Raw genomic sequence first — 9,641 nt, 5'->3', positions numbered from 1 at the left:
TTAGAGTTATTTTAAAGGGTTGAATACACATTTTATATGGTTTTAAGAACTTTAAAATAATTTTCAAGGTTGAACGTTTCCTTCTCAATCCGGACTGGCAATATATGGTAGTCGAACTTATAGAATGCAGTCTTGTAAAGATTTTTTTTAGGATTCATTTGAGACCTGTCAGACGTTTTTATGGTGCATACTTGTTTAACAAGAGTGCAAATTCAATTTTTAAAATCCTCCTTCAATGTCCATTCTGGAGAAAATGGAGAGATTTTAAGAATTGGTTTTTTAAAATTATTCAATAAAAAGACGAAAAATGTAACACAATTTCTGAAGTAAACATTAGATGTTTAGGAACAAATTTCTCAATAGAAATTTGTCAATAAATCAATGTTAGAATGAATTATTTCCTTTCTATCATTATATTAAATTTGTTGGCAGATCTCTTCAAATATTTCAAATGTTGTCTTTTCTATAAAAATCCCAGGAAATTGCTTGTGAACAATGAGACATTTCAGAAACTAATAACTGAATAAGATTAGTTATTTTCGATGAAAAGCGTTGATTTTTTTTCTAAATGTGTTTCTTAACAACTTATTAGTTTACCGTAGATTTTTTGTAACATTTTTCGTTGTCGTCATTGGATAATTTTCTAAAAATTATCCCTCCAAGATGGACAATCTAAAATGATTTTAAATATTTTATTTGCGCTCTGAACAAATATGCACCGTTAAGACCGTAAAGTCTAATATGTCTCGAATGAAATCTAAAAAATTTCTAAACGTTTAGAAATTTTCAGAGCTAAACACTTTTAAAGTTAAACGGCCAGGTCTTCCATATTATTGATTAGGAAAAGGTTTCATGAGTACCGTTGTGAATCGGTTATCTTTGTATGTAGGGTTATACTTAATATTTTGCTTACAATCCCTTTAAGAGCATCAGAAAAAATATCAAAAACAATCCCTTTAATGCAATAAAAAGTTTGAGCCAATTTATGAGTTTAATATAATTCTAGGTTGGTTGGAGAAATAGACAAAACATTTGAAGAATTTAAATAATAAAATAGTTTGCAGCAAATAAAAGATTGGAAACTGAGTCTAAAAACTTCTAATATTGATAAAAATCTTTTAAAATCTTTTCAAAAACCTTTTACTGTGTGACCCTGAATACTGTGGAATTTGAAGACGACGTTTACGCAGGTTAACATTAGCCGTCATTGATATTGCTTCTGTACAATATGAAAACTTTTCTGTGGCAAATACACTTAATGACAAGCACAATTATGCTTCCCTTAAGAAAAGTTGCAACAAATTTCAAAACTCGATTGCCCCTTAACCTTTGACTATGCCTCCCTAACTGACTCATACTTTTTTATGCCCCGAGGCAACGCATTTGTGTTTAGTTTAATTTTCAAGAAGTATAATTGGCAAAAATCATATCGATTGTTGCGTAAGAGCTTGCAACTTTTGGAGGAAAGTGTCGGAATTTTTTGCCGGAAAATATATTTTCTGTTCTGGCCCAATATTTCATAAAACTTAAAATTGAGGTTTAAATATGTCAAATCTGTCATTGTCTGATTTGAATAAATGTATTTGTTCCTTAAAAAAGAATTGGGTCAGGGCACTGCAAGAAATTTAAATTACGTTCTTAAAGGGACTGAAACCCTAATTTCAAATAAAATGCACAACTTACTTTTGACAGAGGAACGTTAAAAACAATCAGTTTTCAGAATCATTAACATGGATATATCATTAATACTTGACCTAACAAAGATTTTAAGGGTATCGTTGTGTAAGATAGGAAAACAACAATTGAAAATGATCAGGTTTTCAAATCAAAAGCATGGATAACTAATTTGTAATTTTCCTTTCGTTTTTAAAACTGTGTCACTTTTAAAACAAACCTTTCGACTTGTAGTAAAAGAAAAGACGTGTCACATGTAATATATTTATAAATGAAGAGAGCATTTAAAAAAAAATTATTATTTAATTTTAGAATTTTTCAAACCTTTCCTAAACGAATGAATATGAAGAGGTAAAAATAGGTTGAAAACATTAAACATAAAATGCAGTATTGAATTGCAGTGGCATATCCGATTTACAACGGTACCCTACTAAGCTTTGCTTTTAAAAATTGGAGATATTATGACAATTAAATACTTTTCATTACGGTTTCAAGGGTATCGTTATGAATCTGACATGTCTATTTTAAATGGAGGGTCACTTCAAATTACACACACAGTCTCTTAAAGAAAAGTCGAGTAGAACTGTTTATCATTCAACTTGTTTGCTGTTATTTTCTTTATCTTATTCCCTCGTTTAAACATTTTCATCAAAATAATATTTGATTGAGCGATGAATGGCCAAAATTCGAGATTTGGTACAGTGAAACCCTTAATAACAAATACATCGGAAGAATTTATCAAATGTCGTCTTGACAATTTTTCAATGAGTTTTATACTATATTAAGTAAATTTAAGTATTTGCGAAAATAAATAAATAGCCATGAATATGCGGGAACAGTTTTAAAGAGTTCCATATAATCATTTAATTAAAAAACTAAATATCTGCAACATTTTATTATCAGAAAACGAAGAATACGACATTTGATGAATTCTTTCTATGTATGCTTTATTAAGGGTTTCACTGTACATTTTCATAAGAATGGAAATTTGTTTAAATTTTGCAGAGTGAACTGATTTATTAAAATGAGAATTTGAAAATTCATAGAATTGGAAGAATAATGTTGGAAGAGAAAAAAGACGCGAAAAAGATGAAATTGGAAAAATAAAAGGGTGAAAATGTGGAAAGGGGAAGAATATGCAAAAAAAAAAGAATTGGAAGGAAAAAGATGGAAAAGGGATTGTTGATTCGTTGTATGGGTGAAAATGGAAAGGACATTTTTAGAATGGGAAAGACATTTTGGGAAGGTGAATGTAGAAAGGGGGAGAATGGGAAGGTGAATGTAGAAAGGGGAGAATGGGAAAGTGAGAAAGGGGAGAATGGGAAAGTGAATGTAGAAAGGGGAGAATGGGAAAGTGAATGAAGAAAGGGGGAGAATGGGAAGGTGAATGTAGAAAGGGGGAGAATGGGAAGGTGAATGTAGAAAGGGGGAGAATGGAAAGGTGAATATAGAAAGGGGGAGAATGGGAAGGTGAATGTAGAAAGGGGGAGAATGGGAAGAGAAGATTTGGAAGGAGAATGTGGGAAGGAAGAGAATGAATGAATAGGAGAATATGGGAGAATTATTTTTATGTTTTTTTTCAACCGTAATTTTTTGAAATTTCATGACAAAAATTTGATTTATTATTACTTATTTCATTTAAGAACTTACAAAGGTTTCTTGTAAAAAGTCTTAATTTGAGGTTTGCCTGAAATAATACATTTGAGAATCCCGACACTCCCTGACAGAAAAAAACCAAATATAATAAAACTTAACACAAAGATTCAAGCGATCGTATGTAGGGAAAAAGGGCTGACTATGATTTTTTAAATCCAATCGTTAATGGATAGTTTAATTAATGGAACATATAGGGTCGTTAAGGGATAGTTTAATTTATGGAACATATAGGGTCGTTAATGGTTAGTTTACTTAATGGAATATATAGGGTCGTTAAGGGATAGTTTAATTAATGGAACATATAGGGTCGTTAATGGTTAGTTTGATTAATGGAAAAATATAGGGTCGTTAAGGGATAGTTTAATTAATGGAGCATATATGGTCGTTAAGGGTTATTTTAATTAATGGAACATATAGGGTCGTTAATGGTTAGTTTGATTAATGGACCATATAGGGTCGTTAATGGTTAGTTTGATTAATGGAACATATAGGGTCGTTAAGGGATAGTTTAATTAATGGAGCATATAGGGTCGTTAAGGGTTATTTTAATTAATGGAGCATATAGGGTCGTTAAGGGTTAGTTTAATTAATGGAACATATAGGGTCGTCAAGGGTTAGTTTAATTAATGGAACATATAGGGTCGTTATGGGTTATTTTAATTAATGGAACATATAGGGTCGTTAAGGGATAGTTTAATTAATGGAACATATAGGGTCGTTAAGGGATAGTTTAATTAATGGAGCATATAGGGTCGTTAAGGGTTAGTTTAATTAATGTAGCATATAGGGTCGTTAAGAGTTAGTTTAATTAATGGAACATATAGGGTCGTTAAGGGTTAGTTTAATTAATGGAACATATAGGGTCGTTCAGGGTTAGTTTAATCAATGGAGCATATAGGGTCGTTAATGGTTAGTTTAATTAATGGAACATATAGGGTCGTTAAGGTATAGTTTAATTAATGGAATATATAGGGTCGTTAAGGGATAGTTTAATTAATGGAACATAAAGGGTCGTTAATGGTTAGTTTAATTAATGTAGCATATAGGGTCGTTAAGGGTTAGTTTAATCAATGGAACATAAAGGGTCGTTAAGGCTTATTTTATTTAATGGAATATATAAGGTCGTTAAGGGTTAGTTTAATTAATGGAACATATAGGGTCGTTAAGGGTTATTTTAATTAATGGAACATATAGGGTCGTTAAGGGTTAGTTTAATTAATGGAACATATAGGGTCGTTAAGGGTTAGTTTAATTAATGGAACATATAGGGTCGTTAAGAGTTAGTTTAATTAATGAAACATATAGGGTCGTTAAGGGATAGTTTAATTAATGGAACATATAGGGTCGTTAAGAGTTAGTTTAATTAATGAAACATATAGGGTCGTTAAGGGTTAGTTTAATTAATGGAACATATAGGGTCTTTAAGGGATAGCTTAATTAATGAAACATAAAGGGTCGTTAAGGGTTAGTTTAATTAATGGAACATATAGGGTCGTTAAGTAAACCGATTGATTTGAACGTATCAAGATATATAGTTTTAATGGGGTTAAAGCATTTTTTTGCTGTTTTTGTGAATATTATCAGATCGTTTTAAAAAATTTTATTTTTTCAAACTATTTAAATTTTTTTTTCACTTTTTAACAACTACACTACACTGAGCGTTGTTTCAAAAACATTTTCAGCAGAATTGGGTATAACATACTACCATATGAAAAAGAACTAAAACTTCCATGTGAAAGCTAAAAAAGTAAATTTTGCTTTCTTGTTGTTGAAAATGGGATTATCCCGACCTAACCTAAAAGAAAAAAGAAGAGACAGAAAATAGGAAAACCACTTAAATTCAACAAAGTAAATGTTTCACCCACTTATTGCGGTCCTTTTCTTCAAATAGACATTTGTTAGACAAGACTATGTCATCGGTTTTGTTAAAGTTTTATGCAGTTATAGACAAAAACATTAATTTAATTTGCCGTTTTTTTGAAACACATACATTCTTTCTTTTTTACTAACGAACGGATATTTCCGTTCATTAAATATTTCAAAATAAACGGATTAAACCGATCATTATTTGAGCACACAAATTTTATATTAGGATAGAATATATATATATGTATATATATATATATATATAAATATATGCATATATATATTCATTTGTATGTAGTGTCTGTTGGTTTGTTTCTCCCAGATTGAATTGATTTTGTAGTTTATTTTAGTGACTACCCTAATTGTTCATAAAGTTCGAAAATGTCCGTTGTGTTCTCCAGTAAAAATAAGAACTGCCAAATGTTTAATTGTTATTATCTTACAATGTTGGAGAAAATGATCTCTAAAATAATTCCTGTAAAAAAGTTGTTTCCTTTTTTCCTTGGGCTCAGTGCGTAATTACTCTATATATTCTATTATATTAGTTAAGGTTTTGAAGTTATAACTTATATAAGTGAAAGGGAGACTGCAATCTTCACTTTTAGTGCCCTTTTATTTTTAGAGTGGCATGGTTTTGAAGTGTGTAAATATTTGAGTAATTTGGTTAGTGTTGATTTACAACACTTATTATTCTTCTTTTCTTGCTTCTCTCTTTTAAACTTTAACTTTGTCCGTAACTCTAAACTTCGAATTTAAAAAACCGCTTATTTAAAAAAACCTTAAATGTTGAGAAACAATTACTGAATTATTTCTTTGCAGTCGTCTCTGAACTCTCACTCTTTGTGAGTAAATCTGCACATCAGTTTAGAATAAAAATCTTTTACAAACATGACTTTCCTTTGAAAGATATAAAACAAAGCATTTTTGTCATTTTCTTATTATTTATTTGTTTTTCTTTTTAGTAAATATGAACCATAAACAAGATTTGGTATCATGACTCGACACTTTTGAATATCTTTAGTTCCAGAATAGGTTTGCAGATTATTCTAAGAAGAAAAGTTAAAATAAGAAGGTGACCTAAATGAAAGGTTTAAGGTGCCTTGAATTTTTTTGGGGGTTGGAATAGAATGAAGGAATACAAGGGTAGGAATAGAATGAAGGAAAACAAGGGCAGTAATAGAATGTAGGAATACAAGGGCAGGGATGGAATGAAGGAATAAAAGGGTAGGACTAGAATGAAGGAAAACAAGGGCAGTAATAGAATGTAGGAATACAAGGGCAGGGATGGAATGAAGGAGTAAAAGGGTAGGAATAGAATGAAGGAATACAAGGGTAGGAATAGAATGAAGGAATAAACGGGTAGGAATGAAATGAAGGAATACAAGGGTAGGAATGAAATGAAGGAATACAAGTGTTGGTTAGAATAAAGGAAAATAATGGTAGGAATAGAGTGAAGGAATACAAGGGTAAGAATAAAATTAAAGAATACAAGGATAAAAATCAAATGAAGGAATACAAAGGTAGTAATGAAATGAAGGAAACATAAATGTATGACTGTAAAGTAGGAAACAAGTTACAAAGACTACCAAGTATCCGAGTATACAGAGACTAAGTGAACCTAGAGATCTAGAGACTAGAGAGAGGTTTGACTCCAACAGTTGGTCTCAGTCCGATACTGGACACAGAGATATATACACATAGGAATCTTCATTCTCGTCTTCTCCGTTCATGTTCTCTATCATTCATGTTCTCTTCATTCATGTTCTCTTCATTCATGTTCTCTTCATTCATTTCCTCTTCATTCATGGTCTTTATCATTCATGTTCTCAATTATTTATGTTTTCTTCATTCATGTCCTTTTTCATTCATGTACTTTATCATTCATGTTCTCTTCATTAATGTTCTCTTCATTCATGTTCTTTATCATTCATGTTCTTTATCATTCATGCTCTCTTCATTCATGTTCTCTTCATTCATCCTCTCTTCATTCATGTCCTTTATCATTCACGTTCTCTTCATTCATGTCCTTTATCATTCATGTTCTCTTCATTCATGTCCTTTATCACTCATGTTCTCTTCATTCATGTCCTTTATCATTCATGTTCTCTTCATTCATGTCCTTTATCATTCATGTTCTCTTCATTCATGTCCTTTATCATTCATGTTCTCTTCAATCATGTCCTTTATCATTCATGTTCTCTTCATTCATGTCCTATATCATTCATGTTCTCTTCATTCATGTTATCTTCATTTATGTTCTCTTCATTCATGTTCTCTTCATTCATTTTCTATCATTCATGTTCTCTTCATTTATGTTCTCTTCATTTATGTTCTCTTCATTCATGTTCCATCATTCATGTTCTTTATCATTCTCGTCCTCTTTATTCAAGTTCTAATTATGTCCTTTACATTTAAGTCCTTTTTCAATTATGTCCTCTTTCAATTCTGTCCTCTTCATTTCTATCCTATTTCATTCATGTTCTCTTCATTCTTGTTTTTTTTCAATTTTGTCCTTTTCATTCATTTTCTCTTATGTTTTTCATTTATTTTCTTCTTATTTACGGTTTCATTCCTGTGCTCTTTCAATGATTAAGGTCTTCTTCCTTTATGTCGTTTTTATTCATTTTTGTCCTTTATATTGAAGTTTGCTTTCTTTTATGTCCTCTTTCATTCAAGTCTTCTCACATGCATTTCCCTTTTTCATTGCTGCATTCTCATTCACGTCCTCTTTCATTCAAGTCTTCTCACATGCATGTCCCTTTTTCATTGCTGCATTCTCATTTTTTGTCCTTTTTCAAGTAATGCCTTTTACTTTTACGCCCTCTTTTATAAATATTCTCTTAAATTGGTTTTTTCTTATGTTCATGAAGATTCTTCTTTTTTCCTTTATCTATGTCCATATACTTTCAAACATTATAACATTTTTTCTCTTAAAGTCTATTTACATTCAAGTTTTTTTTTACATTCTTGGTCTTTTTAAATTTATGTCTCCATACGTTTAAACAAAGGAGATGAGTCTTTACCACAAACTTAGAATTTCTAATCCCTATATCTTTGCAACCCAATGCCTTAGGCCTTAGATATTTTAAACTACAAATTCTGGGGGATCAAATAATTGAAATATGAAAGGTTTGCACCATCAAGTTGCTAAGATATAGGGATTACAAAATTTGAGTTTGTGACAAACACTCTTTTCCTTTAAACACCCCTAGATTCAAGTACTTTAACGTTCCTTTTACATTTTACCACTCTAACATCTAAATCATATTAGGCTTAGTTCCTGTTAAATTCGAGTTTCTTGCTTCAAGGTACTCTGACATTTAAATCCTTTTACATCAAAATTACGTTACATTACAGTTTAAAATCCTCTACATGCGAATATAACATATCAAAGTTTTCATGCATTTTATTCTTGAAGTCTTGCAGTCAAGTTTTCTATTGGATCTTTATTCATTTATTCATCATATTTCTAGTTCTCCTTCTATTCAGTTGTTCAATTCTTTGGTTCTTTAAATCTCTAGTTCTCTAGTTCTCTAGTTCTCTAGTTCTCTAGTTCTCTAGTTCTCTAGTTTTCCAGTTCTCTAGTTCTCTAGTTATTTAGTTTTTTAGTTCTCTAGTTCTCTAGCTCCTTAGTTTTCTAGTTCTATGGTTCTCTAGTTCTGTAGTTCTCTAGTTCTCTAGTTCTCTAGTTCTCTAGTTCTCTAGTTTCTCTGGTTCTCTGGTTCTCTAGTTCTGTAGTTCTGTAGTTCTGTAGTTCTCTAGTTCTCTAGTTCTCTAGTTCTCTAGTTCTCTAGTTTTCTAGTTCTCTAGAGTTCTCTAGTTTTCTAGTTCTCTAGTTTTTTAGTTTTAAGTTCTCTAGTTCTCTAGTTCTCTTGTTCTCTAGTTCTCTAGTTCTCTTGTTCTCTAGTTCTCTAGTTCTCTAGTTCTCTAGTTCTATAGTTCTCTAGTTCTCTAGTTCTCTGGTTCTCTAGTTCTGTAGTTCTGTAGTTTTGTAGTTCTGTAGTTCTGTAGTTCTGTAGTTCTCTAGTTTTCTAGTTCTCTAGTTCTCCAGTTCTCCAGTTCTCTAGTTCTCTAGTTCTCTAGATCTCTAGTTTTCTAGTTTTAAGTTCACCAGTTCTCTAGTTCTTTAGTTCTCTTGTTCTGTAGTTCTGTAGTTCTGTAGTTCTGTAGTTCTGTAGTTCTGTAGTTCTGTAGTTCTCCAGTTCTCCAGTTCTCTAGAGTTATCTAGTTCTCTAGTTCTTTAGTTCTCTAGTTCTCTAGTTCTCTTGTTCTCTAGTTCTCTAGTTCTCTAGTTCTCTAGTTCTCTAGTTCTCTAGTTCTCTAGTTCTCTAGTTCTCTAGTTTTCCAGTTCTCTAGTTCTCTAGTTCTCTCGTTTTTTAGTTCTCTAGTTCTCTAGTTTTCTAGTTCTATGGTTCTGTAGTTCTGTTGTTCTGTAGTTCTGTTTT

The sequence above is a fragment of the Eurytemora carolleeae genome, unplaced genomic scaffold (genome assembly GCF_000591075.1).
Source record: "Eurytemora carolleeae unplaced genomic scaffold, Eaff_2.0 scaffold356, whole genome shotgun sequence".
NCBI classification, from domain to species: Eukaryota; Metazoa; Arthropoda; class Copepoda; order Calanoida; family Temoridae; genus Eurytemora; species Eurytemora carolleeae.
Note: the sequence above shows the minus strand (reverse complement) of the source record.